Source organism: Leucoraja erinacea, unplaced genomic scaffold (genome assembly GCF_028641065.1).
Source record: "Leucoraja erinacea ecotype New England unplaced genomic scaffold, Leri_hhj_1 Leri_112S, whole genome shotgun sequence".
Taxonomy (NCBI): domain Eukaryota; kingdom Metazoa; phylum Chordata; class Chondrichthyes; order Rajiformes; family Rajidae; genus Leucoraja; species Leucoraja erinaceus.
In genome coordinates, this window is record NW_026575374.1 from 249,598 (window position 1) to 268,774 (window position 19,177).

The 19,177-nt window shown below is 43.8% G+C and overlaps 1 pseudogene; it reads right to left on the reverse strand.

The window, feature by feature from the left end:
• LOC129715338 (uncharacterized) overlaps positions 1–19,177 on the reverse strand; it is a 126,095-nt pseudogene extending 106,918 nt beyond the window's left edge.

Below are 19,177 nucleotides of genomic sequence, written 5' to 3' on the forward strand. Positions count from 1 at the left end.
TGCTGTAATTGTTATATGGTTATATGTTTGAGAAGTCACAAGCTTGGGGGTAAAAATTGACAATTATCTTAATCTTAAATCTCACATGATAACGTAACACAGTGTGCTTTCTATCACCTTAGAAATATTGCTAAAGTAAGGCCTTTCTTAACTCAACATGACAGTAAAAAACTCATACATGCTTTTATATTATGCAGACGATTACTGTAATGCCTTATTTACCGGTCTGCCTTCAAAATCTACCAACAAGTTACAGCTCATTCAAAATGCCGCTTTTAGCAAATACCAAGAAAAGGGAACATATCACCCCAGTATTATACTCCCTTCATTGACTCCCTATGAGATCCAGGATAGACTATAAAGTCCTCCTTGTTGTCGATAAAGCCCTAAATGGCTTAGGAGCCGCATATTTTACAGAGTCCCTCCTTACCTATGCCCCTACTAGAGCGCATAGGTCTTCCAATGCCGGCCTGTGGCTGTCAATGCCACAGCAATAAGAAAATTGGTGAAGCAGCCTTTTTCAATTACGTCCCCAAGCTGTATAATACCTGACCCAGGGTGATGAGAGATGCCCATTCAGTTGACATTTTTAAATGGCAGCTAAAAACTTATCTTTTCAATCAAGCTTTTAACTGACTTTACTTCTTCTGATGACATTGTAAAAATTATCTTTATTCTCTGATATTTATCTCAGCATACTCTTCAACAGCTTGTGTACTCATATAGTATATGGGACTGTATTTGACCTCAGTGTTTTTGTTTTTTGTCGTTTTACACTCTCAATTTTGTATTTTATATTTTTTAATAAATCTGTGGTTAATAAATCTATTAACTGTCTTTGTCCTCATTGTTTTAAATTGTATTTTGTATAGACCTGTGTTTTTGTGGAAAGCACTTTGGGTTGCATTCAATTACATGAAAAGTGTTATACAAGTTATTATTATTATTATTATCGCTACTAATAGACGCCCAGAAACCGTTTATTGGTTCATTCTGTTCCCAAATGAAATAAATTTGATGAATGGCATTCCCATAAACTGTCGGTATGTTAACTTGTATGAAAATATATATCTATATATTAACTGCTTTGCCATTTTATTTTAATATTTAGTTTAATTTAGAAATACAGTGCGGAAACATGCTCGTCGAACCGCATTGACCAGCAATCCATGTACACTGGCACTATCCCACACACGAGGGACAATTTGCAATTTATAGAAGCTAATTAACCTACAAACGTGGAGTGTAGGAGGAAACCGAAGTACCTGGAGAAAACCCACGCACCCACAGCAGAAGAAAACTGTGAATGATACCAAGACTGAGGAGGGACTAAAATCAAAATTGTGGAGGGGGCAGAATGTCGGCAGAGAAGAAAAGAAAAAAACAAATTAACTATAGAATAAAAAAATACAGTACAATACCATTGTGGAAAAATAATGCATGCGGGAACTGGAGCAGCAGCTGAATGGCCTCAGGACCTTCTGGGCAAACGAGAGCTTCCAGCACCGACAGTGAGGTAGTCACACCGAGATTATAGGAAGAAAGAAGGTGGGTGACGATGAGGAAGGGAATTAAATGTGGAGTGCAGGAGACCCCAGTGGAACACCAGGATAGTTATCTCCAATTTCTTTCCAGTACCTCGTGCTAGTGAGGGTAAGAATAGAAAGATATGGGAGATTGATGTGTGGCAGAGGAGTTGGTGCAGGGGGCCCGGATTTAGATTTCCTTCTGGAGCATCACTGAGATCCCTTAACTGGAGCAATATCGGCAGGTGACCTTTACAAAATTGGGAGGGGGAGGGACAGGGTTGCATCTTAAAGTTGGTATGGAGGGTGGTGAGAGAAACGGACCACATATAGGCTGGCAGGAGTGGAGGTTGGTGCTACGTATGCTACCTGAGTTTAGGGCATAGGAGGTTTGTGAGATTGGGACATTTTATTACTAAAACCTGGTTAAGAGAGGGGGGAGGCAGCTCAATGTGGGATATATGCACAATTACAGGACAGTCATAACAATAGGTGTGAACAAAACATACCATTACATAAATTTAACATAAGTTGACTCCTCCAGGAGGGTGTGATGGAGGTAAAAAAACGGAGGACAGAATAGGCATGAGAAAGGCAGAGAGAGTGGAAGGATGGTGTAAACTACGTATTTCCCAATATTTACTCGGAAAATCATAGAATGAAATGTTAAGAAGGGTTGCAGTTTCTCAAGAGGGCAACACATCAGCGGGCAACAGTTGATCTAGTCTTGGGAAATTGGGACGGGTAAGTGAATGAAGTGTTTGTGGTGGAGCCTTTTGGGGCGAGACACCATGGGGGAGCAGACCCAACGGGTAGCACTTGGTGCGAGTGCACAACTAAAATAGACCATTAAACATATATCTAACATTAACGACGACTGCACGACTAGTGACCACTGTTCGATTAGCTTTAAGAGAGGGCCCATGTGTTAAAATGCTAAGAGTAGGAAGGAACAGCAAATGCTGGTTTACATAGAAACATAGAAACAGAAATTAGGTGCAGGAGTAGGCCATTCGGCCCTTCGAGCCTGCACCGCCATTCAATATGATCATGGCTGATCATCCAACTCAGTATCCCGTACCTGCCTTCTCTCCATACCCTCTGATCCCCTTAGCCACAAGGGCCACATCTAACTCCCTCTTAAATATAGCCAATGAACTGGCCTCGACTACCCTCTGTGGCAGAGAGTTCCAGAGATTCACCACTCTCTGTGTGAAAAAAGTTCTTCTCATCTCGGTTTTAAAGGATTTCCCCCTTATCCTTAAGCTGTGACCCCTTGTCCTGGACTTCCCCAACATTGGGAGCAATCTTCCTGCATCTAGCCTGTCCAACTCCTTAAGAATTTTGTAAGTTTCTATAAGATCCCCTCTCAATCTCCTAAATTCTAGAGAGTATAAACCAAGTCTATCCAGTCTTTCTTCATAAGACAGTCCTGACATCCCAGGAATCAGTCTGGTGAACCTTCTCTGCACTCCCTCTATGGTAATAATGTCCTTCCTCAGATTTGGAGACCAAAACTGTACGCAATACTCCAGGTGTGGTCTCACCAAGACCCTGTACAACTGCAGTAGAACCTCCCTGCTCCTATACTCAAATCCTTTAGCTATGAAAGCTAACATACCAAAGATAGACCAAAAATGCTGGAGTAAATGCTGGAGGCAAAGATCTCTGGAGAGATGAATGGGTGAGATTTTGGGGTAAGGCTAACTTCGAGGATATGAGAGAAAGTCTCGCTCAAGTTGATAGGAGCAGGTTATTTGAGGGGAAAGGAATATCAGCTAAGTGGGATGTTTTTGAAAGTGTGCTGAAGGTTCACCAGACTGATTCCTGGGATGTCAGGACTTTCATATGAAGAAAGACTGGATAGACTCGGTTTGTACTCGCTAGAATTTAGAAGATTGAGGGGGGATCTTATAGAAACTTAAAAAATTCTTAAGGGGTTGGACAGGCTAGATGCAGGAAGATTGTTCCCGATGTTGGGGAAGTCCAGAACAAGGGGTCACAGTTTAAAGATAAGGGGGAAATCTTATAGGACCGAGATGAGGAAAACATTTTTCACACAGAGCGTGGTGAATCTCTGGAATTCTCTGCCACAGAAGGTGGCTATATTTAAGAGGGAGTTAGATGTGGCCCTTGTGGCTAAAGGGATCAGGGGGTATGGAGAGGTACAGGATACTGAGTTGGATGATCAGCCATGATCATATTAAATGGCGGTGCAGGCTCGAAGGGCCGAACGGCTTACTCCTGCACCTATGTTCTATGTTTCTATAAGCTCACGTTATGCACGTCCCTGTTAGAGTGAAGGACAAGGCAGGCAAACGTAAGGAAGTTTAGATGGTGAGGGAAATTGAGGCATTGGTCAAGAATAAGAAAAACACATGGGACAGGTATAGGCAGCAGGGATCAAGTATATTCCTGGAGGAACAAAGAACCAAAGTAAAAAAGGGAATCAGAAGGGGAAAAAGGGGCCACTTCCGGTAAATAGTATTATGGGCAATCCCAAGAGATTTTAGGGGGGAAAGGATAACTAGGGAGAGAGTAGGACCCTTCAGAAATCAAAGTGGTCAACTCGGTGTGGAGCCACAAGGGTTGGCAATTCCTCAATAAAGTAAAAAAAAAGGAGGACAAATGAATTTGGGACAGTCAATAGAAATATCTTGAGAGCAATCAGTCTTATGATCGAAGAGTTGCTGAACGTACTATAATCTGTGAAGGTAGACCAATCTCCAGGGCCTGATCAGAAATATCCGAGAACATTGTGGGAAACCAGAGAGGAAATAGCGGAAGTTGTAGTTGAAATTTATGAGTCGTCTTGTGGGCAGATGCGTAGCAGATGCAGTACAACATAGATAAATGTGAGGTTATCCACTTTGGTGGCAAAAACAAGGGGGCAGATTATTATCACAATGGGGTTAGGTTCGGTAAGGGGGAGGTGCAGCGAGACCTGGGTGTCCTTGTACACCGGTCACTGAAAGTTGGCGTGCAGGTACAGCAGGCAGTGAAGAAAGCCAATGGAATGTTGGCCTTCATAACAAGCGGATTTCAGTATAGGAGTAAAGAGGTTCTTCTGCAGTTGTATAGGGCTCTGGTAAACCAATATATAGAGTATTGTGTACAGTTTTGGTCTTCTAATTTGAGGAAGGATATCCTTGTAATTGAGGCAGTGCAGCGTAGGTTCATGAGATTGATCCCTGGGATGGCGGGACTGTCATATGAGGGAAGATTGAAAAGACTAGGTTTGTATTCACTGAAGTTTAGAAGGATGAGGGGGATCTTATAGAAACATATACAATTATAAAAGGACTGGACAAGCTAGATGCAGGAAAAATGTTCCCAATGTTGGGCGAGTCCAGAACCAGGGGCCACAGTCTTAGAATAAAGGGGAGGCCATTTAAGACTGAGGTGAGAAAAAACGTTTTCACCGAGAGAGTTGTGAATTTGTGGAATTCCCTGCCTCAGAGGGCAGTGGAGGCCAAATCACTGGATAGATTTCAGAGAGAGTTAGATAGAGCTCCAGGAGCTAATGGAATCAAGGGATATGGGGAGAAGGCAAAGGAGGTAAAGGAACCACTTGGAGGTAGTGATCATAATATGATTAATTTTAATCTGCAATTTGAGAAGGAGAAGGTTAAATCGGAAGTGGCAGTGATGCAGCTGAACAAAGGGGATTATGAAGTTATGAGAGAGGAGCTGGCCAAGGTAGACTGGAAAGGGATACTAGCAGGAATGATGGTGGAACAGCAATGGCAGGAATTTCAGGGCATAATCCGGAAGACACAGGATCATTTCATTCCAAAAAGGAAGAAATATTCTAAGGGGAGTAGGAGGCAACCATGGCTGACAAGAGAAGTTAGGGGTAGAATAAAACTAAAATAAAAGATGTATTACACAGCAAAGAGTAGCCAGAAGCCAGAGGATTGGGAAACTTTCATAGGACAACAGAAGGAAACAAAACGGGCAATACGGGCTGAAAAGATGAAGTATGAAGGGAAGCTGGCCAGGAATATAAAGAAGGACAGTAAAAGCCTATTTAGATATGTTAAGGGAAAAAGAGTGGCAAAGTCCAATGTGGGTCCCTTGAAGGCAGACACGGGTGAAATTATTATGGGGAACAAGGAAATAGCAGAAGAGTTGAACAGGTACTTCAGATCTGTCTTCACTAAGGGAGACACAAACAATCTCCCATAAGTACTGGAGGATAGAGGATCTAAGGGGGTCGAGGAACTGAAATAAATTTTCATTAGGCAAGAAATGAAATTAATACCATATACATTAATGATTTGGAAGGGGGAATTAGGAGCAACACTAGCAAGTTTGCGAATGACAGAAAGCTGGGTGGCAGTATGAACTGTGAAGAGGATGTTAGGAGGTTGCAGGGTGACCTGGACAGATTGAGTGAGTGGGCAGGTGCATGGCAGATACAGTATAATATAGATAAATGTGAGGTTATCCACTTAATAATAATAATAATGCATTTTATTTATGGGCGTCTTTCAAGAGTCTCAAGGACACCTTACAAAATTTAGCAAATAGAGTAAAAACATGTAAGCGGAATGAAATAAATTGTACAGATCACCAGTACACAAATTAAAGACAGAATTCAATCCAAAGACAAAAATCAAAAACACAATATGAAAAGAGAGCAGCGGCAGCTAAAGCGCGCCAGCGTACACTCTCCCTTCCGGCAGCCATCTTGGACACAGAATAAAATAATCAGTTACACACAAAAAAACATCCCCCCACAATGGTTACCACTGTGGGGGAAGGCACAATGTCCAGTCCCCATCCCCAGTTCTACCGTACTCAGGCCTATTGAGGCCTCCACAGTTGCCTCTACGGAGGCCCGATGTTCCTGGCCGTTCTCGCCGGGTGGTGTTGCTACGGCGTCGGGAGAGTCCTCACAGCGGCTGGGACGGCTGGAACGGCCGATTCCCTACCGGAGTCCGTGGCTTCCTAAGCCGACAGGGCCGCGTCGGTTGGTGCTCCGAGGCCCCCGATGTTAAAGTCGGCGCCGCCGCCCGCGGCTGGCCGCTCCACAGTCCCGCAGCTCGACGGTGTTGATCACGGCGGTCTCAGCGACCCAGGCAAGGCATCGCCCGCTCCGCGATAGCGCTCCAGCGCTGTGCCGCCACCGAAGCTGAAGGTGCTGGGCGGTCCCCGCCAGTAAAACGCCGCTCCACTCCCGCTGGTAGGCCACAAGGACGGGTCGACGGTGCAACCCAGGAAAAATCTGCCTCACCGACCAGGTAGGGACCTAGAAAATAGTTTCCCCCTTCCCCCTCCCCACATAAAAAAGTCAAATTCCCCTACAAACATGGAACAACATTCACTAAAAACTAATTTAAAAAAGTGAATTGAATGGACAGCTGCTGGTTAGCAGCCGTTCCCCAAGATGGCTCCTCCCCCCGATGGGTGACTTAGGTGGCAAAAACAAGGGGCCAGATTATTATCTCAATGGCGTTAGGTTAGGTATGGGGGAGGTACAGCGAGACCTGGGTGTCCTTGTCCACCGATCACTGAAAGTTGGCGTGCAGGTACAAGTAGGCATTGGAGAAAGCATCCCACAATGGAATGTTGGCCTTCATAACAAGAGGATTTCAGTATAGGAGTAAAGAGGTTTTTCCGAAGTTGTGTAGGGTTCTGGTGAGACCACATCTGGAGTATTGTGTCCAGTTTTGGTCTCCGAATTTGAGGAAGGACATCCTTGTGATTGAGGCAGTGGTGCGTAGGTTCACGAGATTGATCCCTGGGATGGCGGGACTGTCATATGAGGAAAAATTGAAAAGACTGGGCTTGTATTCATTGGAGTTTAGAAGGATGAGGGGATATCTTATAGAAATATGTGAATTTGTGGAATTCCCTGCCACAGAGGACAGTGGAGGCCAAATCACTGGATGGATTTAAGAAAGAGTTAGATCGAGCTCTAGGGGCTAGTGGAATCAAGGGATGTGGGGAGAAGGCGGCACGGGTTATTGATTGGGGATGATCAGCCATTATCTCAATGAATGGCGGTGCTGGCTCAAAGTGCCGAATGGCCTCCTCCTGCACCTATTTTCTATGTTTCTATGTCGCCTATTTCCTTTGCTCCAGAGATGATACCTCACCCGCTGAGTTCCTCCAGCATTTTTGTCTACCTTAAATTTAGTTGCATCTCGTTGGGTAACTATGGTAGGATGAAGACTATTCCATGCTTTAATTGTGCGGGGATCTCCATGGAGCTGCCAGCATCTTTGGGTAGAAGAAATTGGGTGACATTTCAGGTAGAGACCCTTCTTTAGACTCCCTCTGGTTTTAGTGTTTTTAGTTTAATTTAAAGACACACTGCGGACACAGGCCCTTCGGCCGACCGAGTCCACGACGACCACCGATCACCAATCACCCGTACACTAGTTCTATCCCACACATTAGCGACGAAAGTCAAGAGTCAAGAGTGTTTTATTCTCTCACGCCCCAGTTAGTACAATGAAATCCTTACTTGCAGCAGCACAACAGAATATGTAAACATAGTACTCTGTAAACAATGTTCTAAATGAGAAAACAAAACAGTGTATATTTATATATGAATACTAGACTAAATAGGTATCCCTCCAGTTAAGGTGCAACCTGTCCCTTTTGTAAAGGTCATCTCTCCTCCAGAAGGGATCTCAGTGATCCAGAAACCTAAATCCCGGCCCCCTGCACCAACTCCTCTGCCACACATTAATCTCCCATATCTTTCTATTCTTACCCTCACTAGCACGAGGTACTGGGAGGAAACTGGAGATAACTATCCTGGTGTTCCACTTGGGTCTCCTGCACGCCACATTTAATTCCCTTCCTCATCGTCACCCACCTTCTTTCTTCCTATAATCTCGGTGTGACTACCTCACTGTCAGTGCTGGAAGCTCTCGTTTGCCCAGATGGTCTTGAGGCCATCCAGCTGCTGCTCCAGTTCCTGCATGCATTATTTTTCCACAATGGTATTGGACTGTATTTTTATTCTATAATCACTTTGTTTTTTGTTTCCTTCTCTGCCGACATTCTGCCCCCTCCCCAACTTTGATTCAAGTCCCTCCCTAGTCTTGGTATCATTCACAGCTTTCTTCTGCTATGGTCTATGCCTCTTGCCAAGCACAAACTATGCTGATTGCTCTGCACCCTCTTTAACCGGCAGATTCCCGCCTACACATGTCATACATTTTGCCAGGCGGCACAGTGGCACAGCGGTAGAATTATTGCATCACTGCACCAGAGACCCCGATTACAGATACTGTCTGTATTGAGTTTATACCTTCTCAGCTGCGACTGCGTGGGTTTTCTCCGGGTACTCCGGTTTCCTCCTACACTCCACGTTTGTAGGTTAATTAGCTTCTATAAATTGCAAATTGTCCCTCATGTGTGGGTTAGTGATAGAGTACATGGGTTGCTGGTCAATGCGGCTCGACAGGCATGCTTCCACACTGTATTGCTAAATTAAACTAAATATTCAAATAAAATGGTAAAGCAGTTAATATATAGATATATATTTTCATACAAGTTAACATACCGACAGTTTATGGAAATGCCATTCATCAAATTTATTTCATTTGGGAACAGAATGAAACAAGAAACATTCTGGCGTCCATTAGTAGCGATGGATAATAATAACTTTATTTGTGTAGCACTTTTCATATAATTGAATGCAACCCAAAGTGCTTTCCACAAAAAGACAGGTCTATACAAAAATACAATTTAAAACAGTGAGGTCATAGACACAACCACAGATTTATATAAAAATAAAAAAATAAAAACTGGGAATGTAAAACGACAAAAAACTAAAACACCGAGGTCAAATACAGTCCCATATATTATACTAGACTAAGAGGGACCCGTTGGGTCCCATGTTAATATGGAAGGGTTGGTCCCCCAATGCAATATTCCACCTCTCCACCAATTCCAATATTGGGGAGGGCTTTCTGGAGCGCTAGTATGGGTATTGTGGGCTGAAGGGACTGGTTTCCAGAGGGCTAGTATGGACATTGTGGGCCAAATGGATTCTTGGGGTGGCAGCTCAGTCACTCAAGCCTGATGTGCTGGCAGCTCACTCACGGCTGGTGGGCTAGCAGTTGACTCACGGCTATTCGTTTAAATTCCATTTCAAGCTGGGTGCAAGGCCACCAAATTCAAGTGCAGTTTCTTACCACTTCAAGCAGGATGCAAGGCCACCAAATGCAGGTGCTGTTTCATGCCATTTCAAGCAGGGTGCAAGACAACCAAATTGAAGTGCATTTTCATACAATTTCAAGCAGGGTGCAAGGCCACCAAATTCAAGTGCAGTTTCATGCCACTTCAAGCAGGGTGCAAGGCCACCAAATGCTGGTGCTGTTTCATGCCATTTCAAGCAGGGTGCAAGACAACCAAATTGAAGTGCAGTTTCATACAATTTCAAGCAGGGTGCAAGGCCACCAAATTCAAGTGCAGTTTCATACCATTTGAAGCAGAATAAAACCACATAAACCACTACACTCACAGTTCAGTAGACATTCAGTGTGTTCAGTTGATTCACAGCTCAGACAGACATGACCTCTCCCTCCCCCACCTTGCAGAGACTGAGCCACACCCACACTTCCGGGTTTTAAAATCCCTCCGCCCTCCCACTGGAAGGGGCGTGGCCTTCATGGCATGATTGACAGGAGAGAGATTCTCAACATTTATTTAAACACTAACACTTTTATTTTTAATTGATGGGAAGAATCCTCTGCACCTGATGAGTGGAGGGGGACTGAGTAAGATGGCCAAAAATCAGAGCCGTAAGTCATAGCGTTTTATTTAAAATCAATATACAGTGCAAACAGGAAGTTGTCAAGTTCCCACCAACAACCATTAGCGGTGCAGCAGTTCAAAGCAACAACTCCACCAACAACCATTTACAGTTCAAAGCAACCCCCCCCCACCACCAAAAACAATTTGGAGTGCAGCATTTCAAAGCACCCCCCCCCCCCTCACCAACAACCATTTACAGTTCAGCAGTTCAAAGCAACCCCCCTCCAACAACCATTTGCAGTGCAGCATTTAAAAGCATCCCCCCACCAACAAGCATTTGCAGTGCAGCATTTCAAAGCCACCACATCTTCATTTTCAAACCACATTAAGGGCACCCACAGTTGAGTAGACATGTTTACAGTGTTATTCATAGCTCAGAGAGACGTGACCCTCTCGCTTCCTCCATCTTGCAGAGACTGACTGAGGCACAACACTTCTGGGGTTTATAGTCCCTCCCCCTCCCACCAGCAGGGGCAGCAGAGAGAATCGCAACATTTTTTAAACATTAATAACTCTTTTATTTTTCATCAATGGGAAAAATCCTCCTGTCCTGCACAGCGGAGGGAGACAGCCGTAAGTGGCAGCGTTTTTTTTCTAAAACCACGAAACAGAAAAAACAGGAAGTGATCAAGATCTTACATTTAGTCTTAAGTCCTCAGTCTGGGTATATTTTGATGACCAACAGGCCTTCAACATCTTAAAGCCGCAGTCTGCAGAGCTTCTAGCCGCGGGCACGGCATTGACTTACCGACCGGAGCCTTGCCGGTGATCCCTGGAGAAGAGCTCTGACCGCTGGCCTGCAGCCTAGATCATCTTAAAGCCGCGGTCTCCGGTAGGGAAGCACCGATTCGGGACTTACCTTTCAGAAGAGGGCCTGTACATCTGGCCACCCGCAGTGGCGACTGCGGAGGTTTGTGGCCCCGACCATGGGGGAACAATGGAGGAGGACTGACTGTAATTTGTGCCTTCCACCACAGTGAATAATGCTGTGGTGGATGTTTGTGTTAAATTTTATTGTGTATTGTGTGTTCTTTTTAATTGTACCGCTGCTGGCAAGTTTATTTCACTGCACTTTATTGTGTATGTGATGAATAAATCTGAGTGATTGATTCATTGATGGTCTCATGTGTTAACACTTCAGATATTGGTCTAAAATTATCTTCATCCAGACTAGATATCTCCATACTTGTAACGTAATGACTAACGCACTCCTTCTCTTCATTCATGGTACGCAATCGAATCTTAATCTTTTCTCCTGTGATGTCCAGCCTACTCATCAGGCAATCTGTACAAAAGGTAGCCGAAACTACCATGATCCAAAAATGCATATGTTTGCAACACTGTATTCGCCTTGCTATTCCTTACCTGTACTGGTAAGATAGAGAACATACAGGCTTCTACCTCGGCAATATGAGCAGTTACTTGAGGTGAGGTGACAGCATCACTAGCAGCTGGCTACCCCTTCCGTTCTATTTGCACTAGCGGCTTCTTTCCAGTGTGAAGTCCTTCAGGATGATTTTGCTTGCACTCATCACAAATTATAGGACTCTTGCAGTCTTTAACCATGTGTCCTATTTCCAAACATCTAAAACAGATTCCCTTCTCTTTTAAGAAATCCACCTTTTCTATATATTCTTCTTGAATCTTCGGCACCTCCTTATGGTATGACCAACTTCATCACATAACAAAAAAATCCTTTTTGCTTGATAGTAGATATACCTCCTTTCATTCTACCTGTTCTTTCCACAGGTATTATAGCAGTAGCAAAGCTGTCTCATTTAGGTCCTGATATTCCTTTAGTTTTTGTAAAAGTAGAACCCTTGACAGTTGCAATTGGTTTATGATCTTGAATACTCCTGTGGTGTGGGTCTAACATGAACAGTACTCCCTTTCCAAGAAATCCACCAGGTCTGGTAACATGGCCACTAGGTTCTTTTTTTCCCATTATTCGGCCTGCTTTGTGTCTCCACTTTTCTCTGTCGAAGGGGCAGTTTTAGAATGATGGCTCTAGTATTACTAACAAGATTCATCTCCTTCATGTGGTTGAGATTTTTCATCGAGCTACAACAATCTCCAAGAAATATTGCGAAATCACCTAATGCCTCCACATCTTCTGGCTTGATTTCTTTCCAAGCATAGGCTCCATGTATGCGTTAGCAATCCTCTGTTCATTACCATAACGTTCTTTAAGTAACCTTCTTGCCTCTTGATAGCCTTGGCAGTCAGGCATATTTTGACAACTTTCTACAAGTATCTTAGCACTTCCGCTTGTGTAATGCACCAGAATTCGTAAGTGCTCTTTTTCATCAGTAATTTTCATTTCTACTACTTCATCAAACACAATTGTGAAAGCCTCATACTACAAAGGATTACCATTATGTAGGATTTTTTATTGGTGGTGGGATGAAAGTGAAATTTTGTTGAGCTATGAGCTTGTTGAATTCAGATTGATCCTCTGCCAATTCACGTAATCCATCTCGAGATCCTTGGCTTGGCGTAAATGGATGATAGACAGGCCTCTGATAATCATACTGGCTTGCTTGAGCCTGTGTATCGGACTTTGGAAAAGCGTACTGAGATTGATGGTTTGTCCAGAGCCTCGTTGTTTAGGTTTAATACTTTGTTTAGGTTTAGCACCCAGTTGCTGAGATGAAGTTTTATCGGCACACCGCTGTTCTATGTGGTGTTCTATGCAATGGAATCTAGTGGTCCTCGGTTGTGGAATTAATCCAACTGCTGTCTCACTTTGAGCAGTTCTGTTTTTCTAATAAGAGTTCTTCCCTTCAGATAACAATATAACCACATAACAATTACAGCATGGAAACAGGCCATCTCGGCCCTTCTAGTCCGTGCCAAACACTTATTCTCATCTAGTCCCATCTACCTGCACTCAGACCATAACCCTCCATTTCTTTCCCATCCATATACCTATCCAATTTATTTTTAAATGATAACATTTAACCTGCCTCCACCACTTCCACTGGAAGCTCATTCCACACAGCTACCACTCTCTGGTTAAAGAAGTTCCCCCTCATGTAACGCCTAAACTTGTGTCCCTTAATTCAAAAATCATGTCCTCTTGTTTGAAACTTCCCTACTCTCAATGGAAAAAGTTTATACACGTCAACTCTGTCTATCCCTCTCATCATTTTAAAGACCTCTATCAAGTCCCCATTTAACCTTCTGCACTCCAAAGAATAAAGACCTAACTTGTTCAACCTTTCTCTGTAACTTAGTTGCTGAAACCAGGCAACATTCTAGTAAATCTCCTCTGTACTCTCTCTATTTTGTTGACATCTTTCCTATAATTAGGCGACCAAAACTGTACACCATACTCCAGAATTGGCCTCACCAATGCCTTGTACAATTTTAACATTACATCCCAACTTCTATACTCAATGGTCTGATTTATAAAAACCAGGACACCAAAAGCTTTCTTTACAATCCTATCTACATGAGATTCCACCTTCAGGGAACTATGCAGTTATTCCTAGATCCCTCTGTTCAACTACATTCCTCAATTCGCTACCATTTACCATGTACCTCCTATTTTGATGTGTCCTGCCAAGAAGTAGCACCTCACACTTATCAGCATTAAACTCCATCTGCCATCTTTCAGCCCACTCTTCCAAATGGCCGAAATCTCTCTGTAGGCTTTGAAAATCTACTTCATTATCCGCATCTGCATACTTACTAATCCAATTTACCACACCATCATCCAGATAATTGATGTATATGACAAAAACAGTGGACCCAACACAGATCCCTGAGGCACCCCACTAGTCACCAGCCTCCAACCTGACAAACAGCCATCCACCATTACTCTCTGGCATCTCCCATTCAGCCACTGTTGAATCCATCTTGCTACTCCACCATTAATACCCAACAATTAACCCTTCTTAACCAACCTTCCATGTGGAACCTTGTCAAAGGCCATAATGAAGTCCATATGTACAACATCCACCACTTTACCCTCACCAATTTCCCTAGTAACCTCTTCAAAAAATTCAAGAAGATTAGTCAAACATGACCTTCCAGGCACAAATCCATGTTGACTGTTCCTAATCAGACCCTGTTTATCCAGATGCTTGTATATATTATCTCTAAGTATCCTTTCCAAAAGTTTGCCCATCACTGACGTCAAACTAACAGGTCTATAATTGCTAGGTTTACTCTTAGGACTCTTTTTAAACAACAACAACAACATGCGCAGTACACCAATCCTCCGGCACCATTCCCGTTTCAAAAACATTTGAAATATTTCTCTCATAGCCCCTGCTATTTCTACACTAAGTTCCCTCAATGTCCTAGGGAATATCTTGTCAGGACCTGGAGACTTATCCACTTTTATATATTTTTTAAAGTGTCAGTACTTCCTCTTCTTTGAATCTCATAGTTTCCATAGCTATTTACTTGTTTCTCTTACCTCAATATCCTTCTCATTGGTGAATAGCAACGAAAATAAATTGTTCAATATCTCCCCCATCCCTTTTGGCTCTGCAGATAGCTGTCCACTCTGACTCTCTATTGGACCGATTTTATCCCTTGTTATCCTTTTGCTATTAATATAACTGTAGAAACTCTTTGTATTTACTTTCACCTTACTTGCCGAAGCAACCTCATATTTTCTTTTAGCTTTTCTAATTTCTTTCTTAAGATTCCTTTTACATTCTTTATACTCCTCAAGCACCTCATTTACTCCACGCTGCCTATAATTATTGTAGATCTCTCTCTTTTTCCGAACTGTGTCCAATTTCCCTTGAAAGCCATGGCTATTTCCAATTATTACTATTTCCTTTCAACCGAACAGGGACATAAAGATTCTGTACTCCTAAATTTTCACCTTTAAATGTCCTCCATTTCTCTTCTACATCCTTCCCATAAAACAAAATGTCCCAATTCACTCCTTTTAAATCCTTTCGCATCTCCTCAAAGTTAGCCTTTCTCCAATCAAAAATCTCAATCCTTGGTCCAGTTCTGACCTTCTCCATAATTATATTGAAACTAACAGTATTGTGATCACTGGTCCCGAAGTGCTCCCCAACACATACCTCCGCCACCTGACCTGTCTCATTTCCAACAGGAGGTCCAGCACTGCCCCTCCTCTAGTAGGTACCTCTATGTATTGCTGCAAAAAACAATCCTGCACATATTTTACAAACTCCAAACCATCCAGTCCTTTTACAGAATGTGTTTTCCAGTCTATGTGTGGAAAATTGAAATCTCCCACAATCACTACCTTGTGCTTACTGCTAATATCTCCTTACATATTTGCTCTTCCAATTCTCGCTCCCTATTAGGCGGTCTATAATACACCCCTATAAGTGTTGCTACACCTTTCCCATTTCTCAGTTCCACCCAAATAGCCTCCCTAGACGAGTCCTCTAATCTATCCTGCCAAAGCACTGCTGTAATATCTTCCCTGACAAGCAATGCAACACCTCCACCTCTTGCCCCTCCAATTCTATCACACCTAAACCATCGAAATCCTGGAATATTTAGTTTCCAATCACAGCCATCCTGCAACCATGTTTCACTAATCGCCACAACATCATACTTCCAGGTGTCAATCCAGGCTCTAAGCTCATCCACCTTTCTTACAATGCTCCTAGCATTAAAATATACACATTTAAGAAACCCACCCCCTCTTATTCTCTGTTTATTATCTTTTTCTTCTTTCTCCCCTACATGTTGGATCTGAGTGCTGCCCTTCTCTGCCTCCTGCCTCACACACTGTCTACTAGCTTTCTCTATTTGAGTCCCTCCCCCCAACTGTTCTAGTTTAAAGTCTCCCCAGTAGCCTTTGCAAATCTCCCTGCCAGGATATTGGTCCCCCTTGTGTTCAACCTTCCCCACCTTCCCCAAAAGAGGTCCCAATGATCTAGAAACTTGAATCCCTGCCCTCTGCACCAGTCCCTCAGCCATGCATTTATCCTCCACCTCACTCCATTCCTACTCTGACTGTCGCGTGGCACAGGCAGTAAACCTGAGATTGCTACTTTTGCGGTCCTTCTCCTTAACTCTCCTCCTAACTCCCTAAATTCTCCTTTAAGGACCTCTTCTCTTTTTCTACCTATGTCATTGATACCTATATGTACCACAACCTCAGGCTCCTCCTCCTCTCCCTCCCATTTCTGGATATCTTGGACACATTCAGACATATACCAGACCCTGGCATCAGGGAGCCAAACTACCATCCCGGTCTCCTGACTGCGTCCACAGAATCGCCTATCTAACCCCCTGACTATAGAGTCCCCTATTACTATTGCCCTCCTCTTCTTTTCCATACCCTTCTGAGCAACAGGGACGGTCTCTGTGCTGGAGGCCCGGCCGCTGTCGCTCCCCCCAGGTAGGCTGTCCCCCCCGACAGTACTCAAACAGGAGTACGTATTGCCAAGGTGTACAGCCACCGGGGTACTCTCTAGTCCCTACCTCTGCCCGTTGCCCCACCTAACCGTGACCCACTTGTCTGCCTCCCGTGGCCTTGGAATGACCACCTCTCTGTAACTCCTCTCTATGACCTCCTCACTCTCCCTGACCACACAGAGATCATCGTGCTGCTGCTCCAGGTTGCTAATACGGTCCCTTAGGAGCCCCATCTCGATGCACCTGGTGCAGATGTGGACGTCTGAAAGGCTATGAGACTCCATGACTTCCCACATCTGACATCCAGAACAGTAAACTGCCCTGGCCCTCATACTTCCCCCTTACCCAGGATATAATACAGTGCTGGAAGAAATTAACAGGGATCTGACTCCCAATCAGCTGCTTCCTCTAGTCCGTTTCTACCAATCAGCGGATTCCTCAAGCCCACTTATTTTGACATGTGATGGAAAGTTACAGATTGGGTACTCCAACCGCTCCTGGGCCTCTGTGGAAGCCCCGTGTTCTGTTTTTAAACTCAACACCCGGACGCCGCTTCAGATTACTGTAGAGCCACTTTATGAACCTTGGCCCTCCAGTATCTCAATCTTCATCCTGGCTTCTTCCATCTTCGTATCCACTTTGAACTGTTCCTTTTCCCTCTTTAACTGCTCTTCCTCTGCTTCAATTGCATGCTTTCTTGTCAAGGCGGCAGCTCGTAGCGTAAGAGCAGCCACATTTGCTTCAACTTCTATACGAGCAGAGGCTCTTGAAATTGAACTGGTTCCTGAACTAGACTTATGTCTCGATGTTCATATCCTCTGATCAACTTCAGCTATCCCTTTCTCCACATCGCCAATGATGCCATTAAGATATTCAATCGCCTTTTGAAACCACTGATTACGCTCTTCGCCTTCCTCATCAGACTGTTTAAAGGCTGTATAAAGTTAAAGCTTTCCAGCTTTCAAAGTATTATAAAAGCTGTTCTACTCACGATTTTGTGAAGTTTTCCTCCCTTAGATAAGTCGCAAAAAATCTCTAAGCCAATCGCTAGCTGAGATCTATTTTCTTCAGTTCCTCTTCCGAGGAACCAGCCTTCAGTTCCTCTTCTGGAGCTAATTTTTCTGGCCTAATCTCTCTCCAGAGATCCAGCCCAACCTCTCCTCTTCTTTGGGGCTAATTCTACCACCTCCTGTCTGTAAGGTAGCTTTCAACTCGATGTAGTGGCAGATTATTATATCGTTCAAGGAATTTCTCTCTTTAGCCACTGTGAGAAGACATGTAGTAAAGAGATAGCGTTGTTTACACATGGGAGCACTCCACGAGACATTCAAAGCCGTCGAAAGATAAATCTTCTACAAGTCTCTTGATTAATTGTCTTTATTGTTAAAGTGAAAAACAGTGAAATATTCATCCAAACTTCTTCTTGTTTAAGTTCATTTTAATCTTACATGTAGTCAAACTTCGACATGTAGTTCTGACCAATGTTAAAAAGCTCTGCATGGTCGAAAGATATGCCTCCCACCATCCCTCCTCCCAACTAACTAAAAAACTACAAGTTTCTGCCCAAGAATCCCAGCAGCAAACACACCTCTGATTACGTAATAAATCCCACCCACATACTTACAGGCAGATAAAATTTATGTGTGGTGAATATTTAATTCATTAATGGAAGGAGTCTTCCATAACATATCAGTTTTCTCTCTTTACAATATACCATAGAATTTGTGATTAAGATTTGCCTCACTGAGCAATTGAACCTTATTTTTTTCCTCTATTAAAAAGAACTGCAGATGCTGGATAAAATCGAAGGTAGACACAAAATGTTGGAGTAGGTCAGTGGGTGAGGCAGCATCTATGGAGAGAAGGAATGGGTAACGTCTCCAGTCGAGACCCTTCTTCAGACTGATGTTGGTTGGGGGGGGGTGAGATAGAAAGTGAGCGGAGATAATAGGACTTGCAGGAGAACTGGAAAGGGTGAGGGGAAGGAGGGGGAAATTAGAAATGTTCATACTGCTGGGGTGTAAACTACCCAAGCGAAATATGAGGTGCTGTTCCTCCAATTTGCACTGGGCCTCATTCTGACAATGGAGGAGGCCCAGGACAGAAAGGTCAGATTGGGAATGGGAGGGAGAGTTGAAGTGCTGAGCAACCGGGAGATCAGGTTGGTTAAGACGGACTGAGCGGAGGTGTTCAGCGAAACGATCGCCGAGCCTGTGCTTGGTTTTTACCTTATGTTTTCTCTTAATTTGCCCTTCAGGTGGCGCCTTCCACGTGGGCACGATGAAATCACTGATTCGAGACCCTAATTCAGGAGAAGGAGAATCTGACCGAAACAGAGCTGCGTAATAGGGGGTGTGCACGTAAGGTCACTGGGTCATTGGGCTTGACGCACGGAGCCGCTCAATCCATCTGGAGGCCATCCGTAACTTCCGGTATATGTTATTAATGCATGAACTACTGCTGCGGATCACCACACATAAACGGATTGCCGACTGCAACGCCAT